This window comes from Marmota monax, unplaced genomic scaffold (assembly GCF_021218885.2).
Source record: "Marmota monax isolate L192 unplaced genomic scaffold, Marmota_monax_Labrador192_F-V1.1 WCK01_AAM20220418_F8-fsc00013, whole genome shotgun sequence".
In the NCBI taxonomy this organism is placed as follows: Eukaryota; Metazoa; Chordata; class Mammalia; order Rodentia; family Sciuridae; genus Marmota; species Marmota monax.
The window spans coordinates 4709676-4732426 of record NW_026692202.1 but is presented as its reverse complement, the minus strand read 5'-3'; positions in this window follow the sequence as shown (position 1 = coordinate 4732426).

The window sequence follows — 22751 nt, the reverse complement described above, 5'->3', positions numbered from 1 at the left end:
TTTCACCATCCTTGCTAACCCCCTACCCCCTTTCCCTCCCACCCCTCTGCCCTATCTAAAGTTCATCTATTCCTCCCATGCTCTCCCTCCCTACCCCATTATGAGTCAACCGCCTTATATCAGAGAAAACATTAGCATTTGTTTTTTGGGGATTGGTTAACTTAGCATTATCTTCACCAACGCCATCCATTTACCTGCAAATACCATGATTTTATTCTCTTTTATTGCTGAGTAAAATTCCATTGTGTATATGCCACATTTTTTTACCCATTCATCTACTGAAGGGCATCTAGGTTGGCTCCATAGTTTAGCTATTGTGAATTGTGCTGCTATAACCATTGATGTGGCTGTGTCCCTGTAGTATGCTGATTTTAAGTCCTTTGGGTATAGACCAAGGAGAGGGATAGCTGGGTCAAATGGTGGTTCCATTCCCAGATTTCCAAGGAATCTCCATACTGCTTTCCATAATGGCTATACCAATTTGCAGTCCCACCAGCTATGTATGAGTGTGCCTTTTCCCCCACATCCTTGCCAACACTTGTTGTTTGTCTTCATAATAGCTGCTATTCTGATTGGAGTGAGATGATATCTTAGAGTAGTTTTGATTTGCATCTCTCTAATTGCTAGAGATGATGAACATTTTTTCATATATTTGTTGATTGATTGTATATCCTCTTCTGAGAAGTGTCTGTTCAGGTCCTTGGCCCATTTATTGATTGGGTTATTTTTTTTTCTTTTTGTTTTTTGGTGCTTAGCTTTTTGAGTTCTTTATATACCCTAGATATTAGTGCTCTATCTGATGTGTGAGGGGTAAAAATTTGCTCCCAGGATGTATTTATGTGTATTATTATTTTTAATTGTTATTTTTCTTATATTTAGGAATTAGTTTTATATTAGCAAAATAGAGAAAAAAAAAAGAGATAGAAAATCCCAGTGGGGCTGGAGGTGTGGCCTAAAGGAAGAGCATTTTCCTAGCATGTGTGAGGCCTGGATTTCAATTCCCAGCACAAAATAAAACCCCACTCGAAATTACTTACATTGTGAACCTCACAGTAAACAGTACAGAATAAAACAAAGAAGTCTTGGAATCAGTCTGTGCTAGCAGCTTCTGTGCAGCTTGTTACAAAGTCCTCACTTTTTGTGCACTCAGACTGAGAAAGTCACTAATTTTCTTCATTAATTCTGCTGATGCTGGTTCTCTTATAATAGCCATCCTGCAGCTCAGTTTGCTAGAATTGGTTTATAGACTCTGGGTCTCTATTGATAACCCTTACTGACTTTGTAAAATTCAGATCCTCATTATGGCAAAAGTCCAAAGAGCTTCAAGAAACAAAATATTTTGGTACAAATATGTGATTCTGTAAACAATGGATGGAGAAGGGGTTTCTCTGCAATGAGAGGCCATGCTGCCCAAATCAACAATGTTCTTGAGAAGCCCTTTTGTGTGTGTGTGTGTGTGTGTGTGTGTGCGCGCGCGTGCATTTTCCAATAGGCCACAGCTAGCTCCCTATTCTAGTACCTTTAGTACTCTCAGAAATTAAGGATAATGCCTGCACCAACGAGAAAACACTAAATCTCATACTGATCTGTGTTATTATGGGAATCTCTTATTGCAAAATTGAATTCCTGCATAAGAAATTGTTCCATGCAATAAGATGTAATCTTTTAAATCTTCTACCATTGGTTTCTTAAGTCCGGAGAATTTTTAGAATTGTGAATGTGTTAGTGAAAATAACTTTGTGAAACCCAGAGAGCCAGCTTTTTATTCACATTCATTAAAACTAAATCCTTATTTCCTAGAAAAGCCAAGCAAATGATGACATTCCCTACTGTAACTCATCAGTTCGTTAATAATTTTCATTGAGTGTCCACCCACAGTCTGCAGAAGCCTGTTTTGCATACTCTGGAGGATTAGGAGAGGAAATAACGGAGGAGGTTTATACCCCACCCCTGAGGCACATAAATTTTAATTAGGATTAAATGAGAAACAGAAGAATATGGTGTGTGTCTATCCGTTCACACATATATACACATATCTACTGCTGCCTATTTTAGTCAGACATAGATTAACAAGGGATGGTGGGTGTGTTTAGGGAACAGAGGAATACCTGGATTAGAAAATAAAACAGGAAAAGGAGAAAGACTCTTCTTCCCACCACAGAAACCAGTGCGCAGGCGTTCTCTCTCTACCTGCTTCAATTAGGAGGAGTATCTACTTATCTTGCTTGTGATATTATCAGTCACTGATAGATATAAAATAACAAGCTCATTTTATAAGAGGTAGCAAAATGATGATATTCTAGATCTATCAAATTTTTCTGCTTCAACCATTTGTTTAGCTATGAATTCCCTAAGTTCCCTAGAACCCGAAGCCTGAGGGAAAGTTGCACACAGGTTTTATAGGGAGACACAACCCAAGAGCAGCTGGAGTGAATCTGAAGGGAAGTGATGTGGGAAGGAGGAAAAGCAAAGGCAGGAGTGCATGTTACTGAGCTGGCATCCCCTTGCAAAAATACACAGCTGCCTTCTTGGTCACATAGGACATCTTCCTGGGTGCCAGGAGGAGATCCTACACTTTGGAAGTGTCCATAGGGGAGGAAGGAGGCAAATTTATCTTGATGATTTCCCATATATTGTCTTTCACTGGTGAAATTTCACCTTAGGAGCTGTTATCTCCTTTAAACTTCTGGAGTTACAGACTGCCCTGGGCAGCAGCTGGAGAAGCCAGATCCCTGCATTAATGGTTTAGCTCTTCATCTGGGCCCAGAAATAATGGGAGGAACCAGAGCTGTGGTGCCCACCTCCTCAGGTTGGAGCTGGGCATCAGATAACCATGTGCCAGACCCAGGCCCAGCCTGACCTCTGGGGAGGCAAGACAGGTGGCAATGTTAGGAGAGCAGGAACAGTGGCAGTGGAATATCCAGTAGCAATTGGCCAAGGAAGAGATGGGGTATGCAAACATGAGGACATCTTATATGCTTTGAAGTACACATCAAATAAGGAACATAAGATTAATGCTTGACTTTTTTTCTCTTCTAAATCCATGCCCCCCTTCCCAACCCCACAATAGTGAGTTGGTTCAGTAGATCTCCAAGGTTGATCAATTGGGATGTTTTATTTCATAGGGGGAGGGGTGGCCATAACATTACAAATCTGTGAATTTAAAAATATGTAATTGATTTTAATCCACTGACATATTTCACATCATGAAATACACTTTTTGTAAATGTCTAATTTTTCCTTTGTTGGCCAGTGGGAGCCATGGCAAGTTGTTTCCTGACTCCTGATGTGTCCCCCAAAGTCTTGGAGAACTTCCATGCTTCCGGGCATGTTTACTGCCCCACACCTGGAACCAATGCTTCTGCAGGGAGCCATGGTTCATTTTGGTGGGGAATGGTATCCAGAGCCATAGTCTGAAGTGTGAAGTAGCAGGATACAGAAGGTAAATCCAAGTGGGGAAAGAAAAATCTTGTTAAATGGAAAGTTTCAAAAAGAAAAAGAAAAAAATTAAGTTCTCAACAGGAAAACAATTGACAAGTGCATGAGGAAAAATCACATGCAAAACAAGGGGACAGAAAAGAGTTTCTTTGGAATGGCAACGTATTTTGTGTGGAAAAACAGAAAGGGCACATGGAAGAGTCCTGTGATGAGGGGTAGAGAAATTGAGTCTGGAGATGAACATAATTGTCAGTATGTGTTGTGTTGCAAGCTGTGCTAATATGTTTGTGTGGGTAATTAAGAATGCTTGAATTCAGGTGAGAAGCACCAATTGGGAATATAATTTGGTCACTTCCAAATGAGATGTTGACCTTGAAACAACTTTTGGGTTTAGCTTGGCAGAGCAAAGACTGCAATTCTCTGCATAGATGGTAGAAACTTAGGCAGTGGCAGTTAGGGCATGAGGGCACACCTGGAAGGTAGCTGCTGCAGATAGCCACGAGAATCCCTCGAGTCCCCAGAGCTGCCTCGGTAGTTTCATCTACAGCTCATCTCTTGATTTCTAGCCTTGATTCCCATAGTGACCACTCATTAGGAACTCTCTTCCTCTTTTCAAGTTTCTGACTTAGCTCCTTCTTCTTGGACAAGGATTCCCACTTAGTAGTGGGAGCTACCTTTTGGAAACTGAGGTCACACCTGGTGGATCCTCAGAGTGCAGACTTGTGGGCAGTGTTTTAGGACTGAATGACTTTAGAATAGGACCTCCCCAGGCAAGTTTAAAATGAGACCCTGTAAACAGTATCACATTACTGAAGGATAAATCTAAGCATCGGTAATGAAGACAGTCCAGATACCATGCCTTAAGTAAAAGTTTCTTCCGGTTATAAAGAGTAGCAGAGTGAGCATTTCAGGTCAATGGGACAGCTTTGATCACAGGAGGACGTGGGTCCATTCCAGGCCTCAGCTCTGCCATCCTCTGGCCAGCATGTGTATTGGATTCCTCTAGGAATCTTGTTAAAATGCAGATTGCTTTAGTATGTCTGGGGTGGGACCTGGGATTCTGATTTTTAAAGAGTTCCCAGGAGATGTGGTACTGCTGTTTCCTGATCACACTGGAGTAGTGAAACCCTAGGGTATTCTGTACACTGTCAAGGCTAAGACTGCCACAAGGGCTCTAACCTTCAGGAATGGGGAAAGCTGAGAGTCCCTTTGGTGTCTTAAATCTCAGGCTGGAGGTGGCACGTTATCACTTCTTACATTCTTTGGGTAAAAACTTCTATGGCTACACTAGTGTGATCTTGCTGGATAGCAGTGTATACAGCTATGGTTCTATCACTATCAAAGAGTGAAGAGCAGATGTTGGCAGACAAATGGCAGTCCCTGCCACAATGGTCTAAGACCCCCTCCCAGAGAGACCTCTGGTGGTCACCCAATCAGTTGAGGTACACTCAGAAGCGTCCAGGAGGTTTTCCAGAACAGGGCTCTACAGCATTCTTTCCTTCAGCACATACTTGAAAAATTCCGCTCCCAGAATTTCCTGAGTGCAGAGGTGGCCTATCTGGGAGAGAGAGTGTGAGCAGACTTTCTTTTCACTTCCATGACTTTGGAAGTGAACAAGATGACCAGATTATGTCTCTTCAAGATCTACTTGTTTAATGCTGCCTATTTCAGTGAGAATAAATTGATGCTTCAAACCCAGTTTTATGTTATTCTGACAATGACAGGCTGGATCTGCTATGCTGCAGCTTTTTCTCTCTGAAAAGTGAGATAGGATAATAATCGAGTCTAGGCAGTTGGCAAGATGCACAGGCAGCCTGAGAGTTGAATCATAATCATAGTACATTTACAATAAAGCCCCGGTTTATTTCACAGACAAATGGCAACATTAGATGGTGAAATAGCACAAGGATATTGAATGAACAGCTTATATTGTTCATAAGTGGTATTTGCTCTTCTATTTTTATTTACGTGATCGAAAGTGTCTGGTTTATTTACTGAAGGAAATTTTCATTTCCTGATATTCTTAATAATCAAGCAAATAGAATTAACTAAAAATGGAACAATATAATTTGCTTTAGTCAAAAGGCTAGAAGGGAAAGGAATAATCAAGTAAGCACTCATGGCTGCTTTAATATGTCCTTCATAAAAAAAAAAATGAAGGCAGAAATACTAGAATGTTCTCTGAAAAAAATTAAATATGTGTATTCTCCCCTCAAAATACAGGACTAGAGGACAATGAGCTGCTAGTTGGATTTTCTTCCTGGCATGGCATTTTTTTGTACTGCCTTTCATTGAAATGAAAAATTTCAGTGTAAGACAAAAAAACTGGAATATAACTTGAAATCAGATAAAATCTATGTCCTTCTATTAGCTCCCAACAGTTGTTTCCAATTATTGTGACCAGATTTTCTCATTTGTGCTTTTTAGAGAAATAACATTTGCATTTTAGGAAGACAGTTGAGAATCACTTTATATAAATGCTCCAGACGGTAGCAGCAGTGTGGAAAAGTAGGAAAAGTTCTCCTTGGATTCAGTCAAAAGATGTAGACTTAATCCTTGCTACTGTGTTTTTTAGTAATCATGGTAAAAATAGCCAGGGTGAAGATGGTAAGGACAATAGCCTGTGTTTACGGCAGATTTACTGATTTCCAGAGCTTTCCATGTATTAGCTCACTGAACCCTTATAAAAACTTTGCAGCAATATTTTATTTATTTATTTTTTAATAGAACCCAGGTCTCTGCATATGTTAGCCAAGCACTCTACCGTTGGGCTAACCTACCAGCCCACAGTCTTCATTTTATAGTTGAGGAACAATGATCTATAAAGATGCTAAATGATTCTGCCAAGGTCACCCAGCTAACGCAGCAGACATTGCTCACAGGGTGTTTCTTCTTGATGTATCACCAATGGGTATTTCCTAGCCCCCCTCAGATGAGGATGGCAGCTGGAAGGTGAGAGTGTGCCATTTCTAGATGAAAGTTTTAAGAAGTGCTTTCCTTGTTCTTTCAGTTTCTGCCGGCTGAGTACAGACTGTGACGATCCCTGGGAGATCTTGGGGCCACAGGTGCAAGGAACCTGGGTCTCTGAGTCTTCCTTGGAATATCACATAGATGAAAAATGACCTTTAACTCTGAACTGAGTCTTCCTTGGAATATCACATAGATGAAAAATGACCTTTAACTCTGAACCATTACACCTTTGAGGGGCTACTTATTGCTAAGGTGTAGTCCCACTGCAGAGGACTGAATCTGGATTTGAAACCAGACAGTTTGGCTGCATAGTTCATTTGGAGTAAATCACTTCTTCATCTGAAAAATGGAAAGGGCTGATGGTGTAGTCCCATGATAGAGCACAGGTTTGGTATGTACAAGACCCCGAGTTCAATCCCCAACCCTAGTAAAAACGAATGATCATTACAACTTCTGTGTCTCCAGGCTTCTAAACCCATGTTCCTGAGGTCTATAGGAAGCTAAATTCTGTGTAGTTCCTGATTCCATTTAGGACAGAGTAAGAAGTATCTTGTCAAGGTGTTAGCCTGTGGTTTTGGTAAATATTCTACCCAGGATCAAAGCTTGTCATGGCAAGTGCCAGAATACTCTCTTGGGGAGTCTTAGTCATCAGCTGGGGGGCTTTCCAGGCTCCTGAATGATTGCCATTCATGGTCCTGATGAGATGTCTTCTGGTCCAGGGTATGCCCAGCACATCCTGTCTCTGTGATGTGAGAGAGTCCTATCCCCTCAACTCCAGTTCCTTCCACCATGAGAGATTCTGCCAACCTACCTAACCATCTGCCCTGCCTGCATTAAAAGAGTTGTTGTAAGACAGGGTTTTGGTGTATGAAAGTGTGTTGCAAAAAATATGGTATAAAACTATATAGTAACATTTTTAAAATGTTTGCTCTCATATAGAAGGGGGATTTTATTTTGTTCAAATAAATATTGAAGAAATGATCCAGATGATTTTTAAATACCCTGTGAACAATGTCTGCTAGGTTAGCTGGGTGACCTTGGCAGAGTCATTTAGCATCTTTGTAGCTCCTTGTTCCTCAACTATAAAATGAAGACTATGGGCTGGTAGTTTAGCTCAGTGGTAGAGTGTTTACCTAACATACACAAAGACCTGGGTTCTATTAAAAATAAAGAAATGATCCAGTGAATACTTTTTAGAAATTAGATTTTGCAGATAAAATTCAAATATTCTATGTTCCAAGAGAACTTTAGAAGAAATTGGAGTGAAAAATGAAGGTGGTGTTGGAGTATGAAAGTAATTACCAAAGATCACAACTGAGAAGTGTTAATAGCTGTAAATAACACATTCACTAGCAATTTTTAATGGCACAGGCTGCTGGTTCCTTTGCGGATTCTTTTATGCTGAATTATGGCACTGAAATAAACTGTTAATTACAAAATGCTGAGAGGAAGCCTTCTCAATGGTGACCTATAACTCTTATTTGCTCCTCTTTGGCAGTTGTTGCCCCAAAGCATCATAAGTGCTGTCTCTAGGGTTGAAAATGTTTCTATAATACTAATTTTAATTCACGAGGAGAGGGCTCTTGTCCAGATCCACTTATCCTGGTCGATTTTAAGGAATCGGGTTTCAGCTTCCAGGCAAAGCAAATTCAGAATAAATTACGATAGAAACATCAGGATAAAGAGAAGACTCATTTGCTTGAAGTACTTTTATCTGCTTGAGTCGGCACCCATTGCAATGCGCACACACAGAGTCGCCCCCTTATCTGCAAGGGATGCATTCCAGGCCCCCAGTGGATGCCTGAAATCAGAGTCCAAGCCTCAAATGTACCATAGCTTTTCCTATACATACCTATGATAGTTTAATTTGAAATTAGACATAGTAAGAGAGTAAAGCAAAAAATAATAGAACAATTGTAACAATATACTACAATAAGTTATTCGAAAGTGGTCTTTCTTTCAAAAATTAATTGTACTGTACTGTACCCATCCTTGTGAAAATGTGAGATGACACATGTCTATGTGATGTGAGGTAATGGGAATGACAGAGACATGGTGACAGATTATTATTGACCTTTTCCATCGATCCTGGGAAGTAGTTCTAAATAGCATGATGAAATCTTCTATCCCAACCAGGAATTGAATCATCTCTTTGTTCAGTATATCCACACTGTATATGCAACCTGCCCGCTAGTCACTAGCCATCTCAGTTATTAGAACTACTGTCATGGTATTGTGGTTTGCATTCAAATAACCCTCAGAACATTGGGCAGTTGAAAACTTAAGAGTCATTTAATTCTACAATTTTTTATTTAATATTTTCAGACCACTGTTGATGGCCCCAAACTGAAACCACAGAACATGAAACCAGGGATTGAGATGAGTTTACTGTGTATGCTTATACCTTAAAGTTTTTTATTTTGGAATAATTTCATATTTATAGAAAATTGCAAATATAGTACAAAGTTTCTGTATCAACTCCCCTGAATGTTAGCATCTTATGCAACCACAAATATATATATATATATATATATATATATATATATATATATATATATATATATAATATAATATAAAATTTTGGTCAAAACTAAGAAATTACACTGGGATATATCAACTGCTGATTTCATTGAGATTACACTGGTGTTTCCTACTACTGTACTTCTGTGTTCCAAGGTCCTAGCCAGGATGCCACATTGTGTGGAATTGTGGTATCTCCACACTCTTCTTTGGTCTGACATTTCTCAGTCTGTGTTTGTTTGTTTGTTTTTTTTGGTACTCTTCTCATCACATCAGATTGAAGGGTATGTACAGTGACTCATCATGGTGATGTTAACCTTGATCACCTGGCCAAGGTACTGTTTGCTAGGTTGCTGCTACTTTGTCCCGGCTCCCCTTGCTGTTCATCCTTTGGAAGCAGGTTACTACATCAGATAGAAGGGTGGTTTAGACTACACCCACTTGGGGGTGAAGTATCTACATGTTATTGGGAGGTCTTTGTGAGGAGGATTTGTCTCTTCTCATAAATTTATTCAGTTGTTTCTCAGTGAGGACCCAGGAATATTCATGTTGTACTTTGGGTTATAATCCAGTGCTACGTTATTTATTTCATTACTCAGATCATTCCAGTTTTGTCCTGTGGAAGTTCTTTCAGGCTTGTTCCTGTGTTCCTTCCATATGCCCCATCTTTTAAACTTTCACTTAGTTTTTGAATACTTCTTTTCTGGCCTGAAAGGCTTTCCTTGTACTTTTGCTGCCTTACAGTCATTTATTATATAAGCTCTGGTTCCTTTTATCAAAGAATTGTGCTATATATTTAATAATATTCTAGAAGCTTTAATGGTGCTCTTTGTAGAGAATTTTGGCACAAGTGAATCTTCTTTGGGCCCAGACAGAGTATTAAATGACACTAGTATCAAATGGCCCTAAAAGGGGCTTCAGGGCATGGATCCAGAGGGTTTGATGGTGTGAGGTGTCAGGAAACCCCTCTCAGAATTTCAGCATTGATGCAGAGGAATGCAAATCTTTTTGCCCAGTCTCCCAACAGGAACTGGATACCTGAGTCCAATAAATCTAAGTCAAATAGCTTTTATTGTTATCTGTGATTGCTAGTTTTCCAGGATTAATTTTAATGCCTCTAGTGTCAACAGCTTCAGTTAGAATCTTTTCTCAGTTATAGATCACTGTTGGAAGTTGTGTGTGTGGATTTTATAGACAAAGAATAAGCTGGAGATGTCCTGTGGAGATTAGGTATCAGAGAAAGTTTGAGTCATAGTGAATAGCCTGTTAGCTGCAGAGAGATAAGGAAAGTTGCTCACTGATATTATGAAGTAGATGACTTTGGTCAGAATGTTCCTTAAATAACAAAGTTTACTGTATTTGTAGCAGGATAACATGTTAATTTATTATGTTTTATTCATACTGTTGCACAAGATTCAAATAATAAAGGATTAATTTGTAGCCATTCTTCCTTTATCTCCGTGCTTTGTTACACACACACACACACACACACGTGCCTTTTACCCCTATATATTGGGTATTATTTTTGCTCTTGAACACTGGATTCCTAGCCTATAGAGGTCATTAACAGTTACTGGGGACTAGGGACCAAATTTTGAGGAACTAGTATGTAAACTAATTCTCTGAAAAGGAAGGGGAGGCTGTATCCTTCAAGTAAGGAAGGGGCTGTGATGAAATTCCTAGAAATGACATCCTGGTTTGGGGGTTCTGTTTAGATAGGGTTGTCTGAACTTTGGTAGAAGGGTGGGATAGGAGGCATAAGGCATCCATATTTCAGGTTGTGGACACCATTGCAGACTGCCTGGGCCATAGGAAAAGAGGCCATATTGAAATAGCAGCCGTAGGCTGGAAACTTCTTGTGGGATGCTTTCATAATAATAGGGAGGAGAAAACCTTGAAAATAATGATAGTATGCATCAGACTTGAATGATGGATGTGGACCAAAATTGCTTTGAGTAGAAAAGCGGGGGAAAATGACAGCATCTGAACTATAGCAATGACTTTCATGACTCACAGGACTCAGTTATAATTATGGCAATGACTTATTACAATGAAAGGATACCAAGCACAATTGCAAAGAGAACAGCACATGAGGTAAAGTCCAAGGAGGCCAGGCACAGCTTCCACACGTTCTTTCAGTGGAGTCACAAGATGTGCTTAATTCCCCCAGGAATGAGTTATAACAACACATGAGTAATGTTGCAAACATTGGAGACTCGGTGTCCTGGTTTTTATTTGGGGTCAATCACAGAGGCACCCTCTGCCTGGCATATATCCAAAATTCCTGACTCCTGTAAGGAAGACATGTGTTCATCATAAAACATGTGGTGCAAGTAGTTTAGAAACAGTCATTCTTATCAGTTAATGTTGGTAAACCTCACAAAATCTGAGTCCCCTGATGCTAACCAAGGGATAGACTTCAAAATAGGCCCTCTGAAAGAGAACATCAGACTTACTGTGTAAACCCCTTTTGCACAGTATGGTTTTTGGGTTTAGATGGGGCAGTTAATAAAAGAACCTTGGCACTAGTCTCCCCATCAGAATGTAAGGAACACCACTGTGGTTTTGACTGGCCCTTTATTTCTATCATACCTGCAGCGTTTTTAATTTATGGAGGTGACTGAGTGACAACACAGGTTAATAACACTGAAAGAAGAATTAATTACTTACAGCTCCCAAGGGAAGGGGGACATGACATGTCAAAGAGCCACATGAAGAAGCACCAAGTTATGTCATGAGGCAGAAGAAGTAAAAGGAAAGTCCAGCCAGGGCCTTCATTGTGCTTTCCATAGGAAAAGCAAGATAGGGCATGGGAAACTGCCTAGGGTTAGCTAGTCCGAAATAATGTTGGCATATCTGGGCCATATGAGTGGCTTCTGTTATCTGGTGTGTTGTTTGGTCCTTGGTTGATTTAGGGCAAGGAAAATATTGGCTTTGTGTGTTTGAGTCTGATTAAGGAAGTGGTTGAGAATAGGAACTTGGGGCTGGAGGGTTCATATATGAAAGACATATCTGTAGATGTGTTGTTTATTATTCCTAGGAGTTAACCGGCTCTGGGAGGAGAAGTCACTTCCCAAACCAGTAAGGCCACAAAACGTCAAAACATAAAATAGAAGACACTTACCTATCCTTAATCCAAGTTCTTATTGCACAACCCTCATGTAGCCATTTACAGTTAGCCCCTGAATCTCCATTGATCAATTTCCACAAATAGACAAATCTACTCATGACCAAGAGCATTTTTTGTACAATTAATGACAACTTGGACTTGTCAGAAGCTCATAGAGAAAACAGTTTATGAATACTCAAAGAAATGCTTTTAGGAACATTTGAAAAGATGATTAGAAAGGGGGATATTAGGATATTAACTAGGTAGAAAGATCTGTTTTATAAGAATAAATAAGTGATATATGAATACTGGTTAGCTATTTGGTTTAACCAGAGTATAGAGTGAAAGAAATCCAGTTAAGACAAGGAGGAAGGGGTATTTGTCATTGATAATTCTTAAATGTGTGGATTGAGAAGCAACTGGAAGTTATCTTTTAGTTGAAAGATGAAGAATTCGTGGGAGGGAAAGGGAGAGAGAAGGGAAATTGCATGGTAATGGAAGGAGACCCTCAGGGTTATACAGTGGAGGGGGTAGAGAGAGAGGAGGGGAGGGGAGGGGAGAGGTGGGGAGGGGGGAGGGTGGAGGATGGGAAAGGCAGCGGAGCACAACAGACACTAGTATGGCAATATGTAAATCAATGGATGTGTAACTGATGTGATTCTGCAATCTGTGTATGGGGTGAAGGTGGGAGTTCATAACCCACTTGAATCAAAGTGTGGAATATGATATGTCAAGAAATTTGTAATGTTTTGAACAACCCACAATAAAAAATTAAAAAAAAAAAAGAAAGATGAAGAATTCAAGCAAGGGAACAAGAATGATTAAAGTAGCCAAGGTGTAGTTTGCAGGTTGAAAGATCAACAAAGAGCCTTGGAGGGAATTAAGCTAGGAGCGAATAGAGGCTAAACTTAAAGAACAAAAAAAAGGAAGACAAATTCTCTAGTCTTGGCAGTGTGAATATTAGACGGCAAAAAGGTGGAATTAGCTCAAGTGTCCATCAACAGATGGATAATCAAAATGCAGAATGTTCATAAAATAGAATATTGTTCAACCATAAAAAGTAAAATTCTTACATATAAAACATGGATAAACCTTGAGGACCACTATACAAATGAAATAACTCAGACATGAAAAGACAAATGTCTGATGCCACTTATTTGAAGTATCTAGAAAAATCAAATTCATAAAGACAAAAAAATAGTGATTATCAGGGACTGGTGGGGAGGAGTGAGTCGGAGTTATTTTTTATGAGTACAGAGTTTCCATGTGGGATAGTTAAAAAGTTCTGGAAATGGAGGGGATGGTTACACAACCTTGTGAAAGTACTTAATACCCCTAAATTATTCACTAAAAGTGGTTTAAATGTAAATTTGAGGAGATAGACACACATACATACTCAATTTTTAAAAATTATTGCTATACATATGTAAGAGAAGCATGAATGGCAGTGACTTTGAGGTAAGCATGGAGAACAAGATGGTGGTGGTAATATGATTTGTAAAGTTGTCAAGGTCATAGGCTCTATAGACCTTACCTTTCTCTAGTGTGTCACTGATGCTTCCATTATGCTAGTTGAGAACTGTGTGACTATATGGTTTGGATCCAGGGAATATAAGAGATATGACAAGAAATGCATCTTTGTTAATACTTTTAAAAAAAAAAAAAAGCACTATATGACAATTGGTTAGGAAACTGACCTGTGTGTGTGTGTGTGTATGCATATATGGGTGTAACATACATTATTTAAGATAGTAATGAAACCATGGTGGTATAATGCTAAGAATGTAAATCAAGGACCACAATTTTTATGCAAAAAGTGCACGATTAGGCATCCATATCTCTGGGTTCTAGTTTTATCTCTGTGTTAATTGTTTGACCTTGGATGAATCACTTTCCCTATCTCCATTTGTTTTCTTAATTTATCTCTACTTTAATCTAAAAGTTTAATCTAAAATAAAGTTTATTTCTATTTTTAGTAGTTATCTTTAAAATGCATGCTTATTAATGTTGTCTAAAATTAACCTGTGTCTCTTTCTACCTTTGGTGCTGGCATTGTTGACAGTCAGACCAGTGGCCAACCTTCATCCCTTGACATAGAGTTGGCTTCTCACCAAGGTGTTTGAAAATGCCAGATGCTCACATGGCCAGCTGTCTTCCTTCCAGACATACACATGTGACAATCCTCTCCCATAGGCTTAAGAAAGAAGTTCATTGGGCAGAAAACATTTTCCTGTCTAGAAAGATGAAATATGTGAGGGGGCCATGAAGCTCTTTTTTTTTTTTTCTTTTCCCTAATGGTTAGTTTTATGTATCAACTCATTATGGGGTGCCCAGATTAAACAATATTACTGGTATGTTTATGAGGGTGCTTCTGAATGATATCTGCCTTTGAATTGGTAAATGGCCTTCTCCAATGTGGGTGGGAATTGAATCCATTTACCATTGAATCAACTGAGGGCCTGATTAGGACAAAAACCAGAGGAAGGAAGACTTCCCCACTTTTTGGCTAATTGCTGGAGTTGGAATATCAATTTTCTCCTACCTGAGGTACTCCTGGCCCTCAGCTTTCAGATTTTGGATTGGATTATACATGATAAATTCTCCTGGTTCTCTTGATATAGAATCCAGTTCATTGTAACTTTGGACTTGGATCACACCATCTGCCTTCCTTGGGCTTCAGCTTGCAGAGCCTTTATGGGACTGCTCAGTCAACACAACTCACAAGCCAGTCTCTCTCTCTCTCTCTCTCTCTCTCTCTCTCTCTCTCTCTCTCTCTCTCTCTCACACACACACACACACACACACACACACACACACACACACACACACACACATATATATATATATATGTAAAATATCTCCATATTCTATTCATTCTTTCTAAGTAACCTTGAAGAGTACACTCATCTGTGCTATCCTTGTTCAGTCAGATACTACTAGTTCTGCTGAGCCATCTTACAACCAGCAAGGGACAAGTCGAAAAGACCAAGTTAATACCATGAAGATTTCAAATGTAAATTTGGAAAGAGCTTGATCTGTGGAATCATCCCTGAACTACTTGACAAAACCTGGAACTGTCTACCTTGGAACTTATTATATTAATCCCCATTATTATTTAAGCCATATTTGCTTGGATATTTTGCTTTTTGTAGCCAAAAGTATTTTAGATTTTATAATTCACTTCCCCCAAAAATACAGCTTTATAAAATAGAATTGAAAGACAATATACCCTATTAAATCTAGTAATCTGCTCCTGTGTGCTTACACGCTGCCCCTCTCCTGTTTCAGTTGGTGAATTGTCCATGCGTAGATTTGCATAGATTCTATCCTCTTCCCCTTAGGATAGCACTTTCTTTCCTCATTGCTAGTTTCCCCCTCTTTGGGATTATTCCCATCAATGTACAAATGCAGGGTAATATTTCCCATCCAAAATAGAACAAACAACAAAACCCCCTTGACTCCATCTTCCAGTTACAGTCATCACCCACTTTCTTGCATGCCATTATACCAAAGCTTTTCTGTACTCTTCTATATTTCACCTTCTCCACCAACCCTCCTCCTATCCTCTTGACCCCCATGTATTCAGAATTATCTGTTATTCTTCAGGTATATTAAAGACACTGATGACTTCCATGTTACCAATCTAGTAGCCAATTCTCATTCCACATAACCTATCAGGAGCCTTTGACCCAACTGTTTACTCGCACACTGAAACATTTTATTCACTTAAGATTCCCTTTACCCTTCTTTTATGGCTTCATGCATGCTGGGGCTCTTCCTCAGTCTCCTTTGCAGGTTCTTTTCAATTTCATAACCACTATATGTTGGAGTGCCACAGGGTTCAGGCTTCAGAACTCTTCGACTCTCTCCATTCCCTGTGTGGTTTTTTTAAAATCTATTTCTATGATGATGAATCTGAAATATCTCCACCCAAAGCAACAGTTTATCCAAGTGTCTAACAGACAGTTAGGTTTGGTTGTCTAGTGGGCATCTCAATTTTAACATTCTCTGAAAGTGTAGTTTTTATTTTCCTCTTAAAACTACTTGCATTCCTTTTTATTCTCAATAAATTGCAACTCCATTTTACATGCTCTGGCCAAAAATCTTGCAGTCATCCTTGATGCATTTTTAATCAACAATGCTTCTTCTACTTCTGCTATCCTCGTCCAAACCACTATCAACTCCCACATTATTTCAACAGATTTTAAACCAATTGAAGATTTAATTTGGCTTTGAAATTGTTCACAAAAGTATTCCTTTTTTGGGCAAGGATTATTCCGTTGGTAGAAGTTATTTGATGCCACAAATCAATAATCAACTGAATGTAAGATCTCTTTCCTAGCATCACAGTAAGGATTATTGATTACTTCTCTTCCTATCACCTTTGTAAATATTGGCAATAAAAGCTAGACCTACTCGTTTTTCCTGAAAGTTTGCTTCTAATTCTTAATAATGCTTCACCAGGACAGGACTGTGACTTCCCATTTTAATTTGCACTTATACAGGGCTACGAAGGGTGCTGTTGAAGGCCGTCTTGGTTCAACCTTGATACCTTCCAGCTTTAATAAACCGGAGGGAATTTGAAATTGCAGGAACAGCAGGCAGTCATAACTTGACCCTTGCTTGGCCTCTCACAGAGCCGAATACTGTGGCATGCATTAAATATTCAGCAACCTATTCCCAGTTTAAAACAAACGGAGGTGATCTTTTCAGGCTGTCTAGTGGGTCTGCACTGCAACTGAAGAATGACTTTCCTGCTTCATTAAACATTTAGGCTACTTCTTGGCTTGGTGCAGCTGCCCGTCATCGTGACAGCAAACAGTGAGCAGCATAGACTCCCTTTTTAGTGCAGGAAAACTTCTTTCTGATTTTTATTGATGATCTTTGGCAAAGGTGACAGGAGGGGGATGGAAGTGTCAGGAAGATAAACTATTAATTCACCTAAAATCAGCACATATTCTCAAGAAACAAATGTTAGAACATTCAAATATGTGGGATGCTGGACAAGAGCACTAGGACTTCTCATTTTGGAGTACATTCTTTCTTGCTCTGTACTCTTGATGAGAGCATGAGGGATTTCTAAGGGTTTAACTAAAACCATTCATATACAGTACTAATATTAATGATAAACTAAAGACACTAAAAATTTAAACTCTTTTTCTTCCTTTTCATTTGGAGTTATTTGGCCCTTCTAAATTTTCAACATCATTATTTAAACATTTTGTTATTTTGTCAGATAGTCTTAATTGGTCTATGTATGATATCGGTTGTCAACTTCATGTTTTTGTAACATGTGTTCAAATGTCTTCAAGACCAGAGTCCACTGGGGACTCAACCCATGCTCAACTGAGCTAGTTAAATGACACTGAAAATATGAACTGCTGGATGTTTGTGAAGTGCTTTGAAATTGAGCTCACATTTTTTTTCCAAACAGGAATTTTTGTCACTATTAAAAATACAAACAGATTTTTTGGACTCATGATTCCTAACAGATTTTTAAGAAACTACCACTTTTACCACAAAGCTTCATGAGTTTTCTAAGTTCAAACTTAATGCTTCTTCACCATTTTTGCTTTTCTAACAATGAAAAACTGGTCTGCCATTTTTTTGGCCATGGAACACATTTGGTCATGGGTAAGATTCATGCTATGGAAGTTAGGCAGTTTTTCCCTGAGCAGTCTCAATAATTAGTTTGAATTTTTTAAATGCAACTTTATCATTCTGCAGATGAGCAAGGATTACTTTAAACACACAGTTCTTGAGGCGATCAGTGCAAATTTGGTTTCTTGGGTCCTTATGACCAGTGTTGCTCGGATATTTCTTACATTGAACATTGTAGGTGCTTTCACATAATACCAGTCTTCAGTAAGGTGATTGTTCTTGCCAACTACCATGGTGCTGCTCAAAGAGCCAACAAGCAGTTTTTTGAAGATTTGTTTTCTTTTTAAAAATTTAACAGATACATCAAAACATAAAAATTGTACACATAGGGTCCCACGTGATATTTTGATACATGTATGCATTGTGTAATGCTTAAATCAAGTTAAACATACATAATTTCCTCAAATATTTATCACTTTTTCATGGTGAAAAGATTTAAAATACTTTCTTATAGCTTTTAGAGATGTATAGCACACAGTCACTCCTATAGCCACACTACTCTGTGATAGAAGAGCAGCTTACTGCCCACTGACCAACATTTTCCCATCCTCCCCTTCCCTACATTACCAGCCTCTGATAACCATCATTCTGCTCTCAACTTCTATGAAATCAAAATGTTTAGCTTTTGCCTATGAGTGAACTCATGTGGTGCTTCTCTTTCTATATGTGACTTATTTCACTTAGCATTTCCAATTTCATCCATGTTGTGCAAGTGTCAGGATTTCATTCTTTTTTATGATTGGGTAGTATTCCATTATGTATGTGCACCACATTTTTTTTATAATCCCTTTATCAGCTGAAGGACACTTAAGTTATTTCCATTTCTTGGTTAGTGTGAGTAGTGCTTCAATAAACATGGGAGTGCAGCTATCTCTTCAACATACTGATTCCAGTTCCTTTAGCTATAGGCCTAGGACTAGGTCACATGGTAGTTCTGTGTTTTACTTTGAGAAACGTCTATACTGTTTTCCCTAATGATTGTATAATTCACATTCCCACCAACAATGCACAAGGGTTCTTCTACAGCACTTGTTACTTTCAGTTTGTTTGATAATAGCCATTCTTACTGGAGAGGTGTACTATCTCACTGGGATTTCAATTTGCATTTCCCTGATTAGGGATGTTGAATATTTTTTCATTTTTACATATACTTTTTGCCATTAGTATGTCTCTTCAGAAATGTCTATTTAGGTCTATTGCTTGGTTTTTAAATTGGCTTTTTCTTTTTTTGGTTATTGAATTTTTGAAGTTCCTTATATATTCTAGATTTCAACCCCTTGTTAAATGAATAGTTTGCAGATATTTTCTCCTATTGTGTAGGATGTCTCTTCACTCTGATAATTGTTACCTGTATTGAAGCTTTTTAATTTCGTGCAATGCCATTTATCAAGTTTTGCTCATTTCTTGTGCTTTTCAGGTCCCGTTCAAAAAAACTCCTTGCCCATTCCAATATCCTGAAGCATTTCCTCTGTTTTCTTCTAGTAGTTTTCTTGTTTTGAGGCTGACATTTAACTATTTGATCCATTCCAAGTTGATTTTTGTAACTGGTAAGAGATAAGGGTGTAGTCTCTCTTGTCAATAGAGACCTAATTTTCCAGCAATATTTATTGAAAAGACTATTCTTTCCAGTGCATGTCATTGGTACCTTTGTTGGACATCAGTTTGCTATAAATGTGAGAGTTTACTTCAGAACTTTCTATTTGTACCATTGGGTTTATTTTTATTTTTTAATGCTTTAGTTGTACACAATACCTTTATTTTGTTTATTTTTATGTGGTGGTGAGGATCGAACCCAGGGCCTCACACATGCCAGGCAAACGCTCTATCGCTGAGCCACAACCCCAGACCTGTACGATTGGTTTATGTGTCTGTTTTATGCTAATACCATGCTGTTTTGATTGCTACAGCTTTGTAGCAAAAAGATGATCACTTTGCATCTTTTTGCTCAAGAAGGCTTTGATTATTTGAGTTTTCTGTCTAATACATACTTTAGGATTTTTTTTCTTTTAATTCTATGAGAAAATATCACTGGTATTTTGATAGAAATTGCATTTAATCTGGGCAGTATGGACATTTTAACAATACTGATGCTTACTATCAATGAACATGGGATGTGTTTCCATATTTTTGTCTTTTCCAATTGCTTTCATCAGTGTTTTATTGTTTTCACTGCAGATCTTTCACCTCTTTTTAAATTTATTCCTAGGTATTTCATCCTTTTGGAGCTATTGTAAATGAGACCATTTCCTTGATTTCTTCCTCAGAAAATTCACTATTGGTATACAGTAATGCAACTTATTTTGGCATGTTGATTTTTGTATCCTGCAATTTTCCAGAATTTGTTTATTCTAATATATATATTATATATAACATACATAATACATATATATTAGAATATACAACATATATAATACATATATATTAGAATATACACACACATAATTTTTTTGCAAAGTCTTTGGGTTCTTTTTGCAGATCATATTATCTACAAATAGTGACAATTTGACTATTTTCTCTTGCCTGATGGCTGGGGCTCTGATCTTATTTCTTCATCTTATTTCAGGTTTGGTTCTTATTTTTCTATCTTTGAGATGTAGTGGTAGGTGGTTCGTTTGAAATCTTTCTTTTTTTGTGGTGGTGGTGGTGGTGGTTGTTGGAATACTCTATTGAATGTCTTTTAAATAAATAGAGGGGTTCCGGGTGCACTCACTCACTCTCTTGCCTTCCAGCGTGGAAGAGGACCCTTGAGGTCACAGAGCAGTCCCACCCTCGACCTGAGAAACTCATGTCCATGTGTTGTGTGATTTGTTCGCTGTTTTCTTAGTTTAATGTTGCAGCCAGCTTTTTTGAACCCAGCTCATCTGGCTAGCACAGGCATTTGGCGAGATCTCAATGTAGTTTTGACTCTATCTCCCTATTTACTAAGATTGTTAAACATGTTTTCGTATGTCTGGTGGCCATTTGAATTTATTCTTTTGAGAAATGTCCCTTACGATCTTTTGCCCTTTTACTGAGTGGGTTTTTAAGTATGTTTTTAGTGTTATGAAATCTTTCTGTTTTTATGATGTGGACATTGCTTGCTCTAAACTTTCCCTTTAGTTCTGCTGTTGTTGTAACCTACATATTTTGATATGTTTTGTCTCCATTTTCATTTGTTTTGAGAAACTTTTAAATTTCCTTCTTGTTCTTCCTGATCCATTGATTGTTCAATTGTTAATTGCTTAATTTCTATGTATTTGTTTAGCTTTTCAATATTATTGATTTTTAGTTGTATTCCATTATGGTTAGAAAAGATACTCAATATGATTTTCAGATTTTAAAAATTGCTTGAGACTTGTTTTTATAGTCTGTCTTATGATCTGTCCTGGAGAATGTTCCACGTGTTGATGAGAAGAATGTGCATTCTGCAGCTGCTGGATGGAATGTTCTGTACATATCTTTTAGTTCTGTTTGGTCTAGAGGGTAGTTTGACTGTTTTTGTTGATTTTTCTCTCTGGATGATCTGTCCATTGCTGAAGGTAAGGATATTAAAGTCCACAATTGTCATTATGTCTATTAATACTTGCATTATATATTTGAGTGTGCCAATATTTGGTGCACATATATTTAGAAATATTTCATCTTTTTGAATTGACCTTTAATTATGTAATGACCTTCCTTGTCTCTCTTGCTGCTTTTGATTTGAAGTTTTTAAATCTGATCTTAGTATGACTATTCCTGCTTTCTTTTGGATACTGTTTGCATGGAATATCTTAGTTCATTGTTTCACTTTCAGTTTATGCATGTCCTTAGAGTTGCAATGAGTTTCTTGTGAGCAATGTATAGTTGGGTCTTATCTTTTTATTCAGTCATTCTGTGTTTCTTTTTTAAAAATTTTTTTTAATATTTATTTTTTTAGCTATAGTTGAAGACAATATAGCTAAAAAATAAATAGACACAATACCTTTATTTTTATGTGGTGCTGAGGATTGAACTCAGGGCCTTGCACATGGCTAGGCAAGCGCTCTACCACTGAGCTACCATGCCAGCCCCACTCTGTGTTTCTTAATTGGAGAATTTAATTTATTTAGATTTAGGTAGTAATAGGTAAGTAATGTCTTACTATAACTATTTTGTAACTTTTTTTCTAATTTTATAGTCCTTCATTTCTTACTCCCTTGCTTAGGATCTTCCTTGTGTCTATTAGTATTGATTTCTTGCTTGGTATTTTTGGTATTTCTAATTATAGATTTTTGCTTTGTAGTAAGTGTGAGGCTTCTAAAAAACATGTTTTGATTTTTAACTAAACTATTTTTGAAACATGATTTTGGATAACATGATTGTAAAAATAAGAAAAAAGAAACAAAAATACACTAATTAAACTCTAACTTGTATTCCATTCCTCCTCACATTCTGAATTTTTGGCCCCTTTTGACTCTATTTTTTGCCTATCAACATATTAATTATTTTAATTACTTCAGGTTTTAGTTCATGCTAAAGATATGAATGATTTATGTGCCATGTTGACAAGATTAGTACATTCTAAACTTGTCTAAAAACTTACAAGTAATTATGCAATCTTCTGATGTTTTCTTCTTACTATTTAATATTGTTGTAGGGACACATGAGGCAAGGCACCAAAGATAGAAGGAAAAAGTTTTATTTGGCTTCAGCCAGGTTCAGTGGGCACAGCTTTTGCTGAAATCAATCAATCCCCTGAACCCTTAGTTCAGGTAGTTTCAGAATTTTATGTCCACTGTGTAAGAAGAGAGGCTCAGAAGTTCCCAGTCTGCAGAAGTTCACATAAAGTAGCTTTTTACTTTCACTGTTCTGGGTAAGTTAACCCTTTAAGGACAACACCTGAGAAGGGGAGAGCTGCTTCTTCCCCTTTTTTCCTCCCCCTGCCAGCTGTTACCATGGAGCCCAATTGGCAATTTCTCTTATCTTAAAAATGTAGACATCTCTGTGAAGGCCCAGTTCAAGGCCAGAGACATTATTTACACATTTCTACAAACTACTATACTGGATACGTGTTTGTGAAAAACTAGTAAAGGGGTGTCCAGCACCTGGAGTG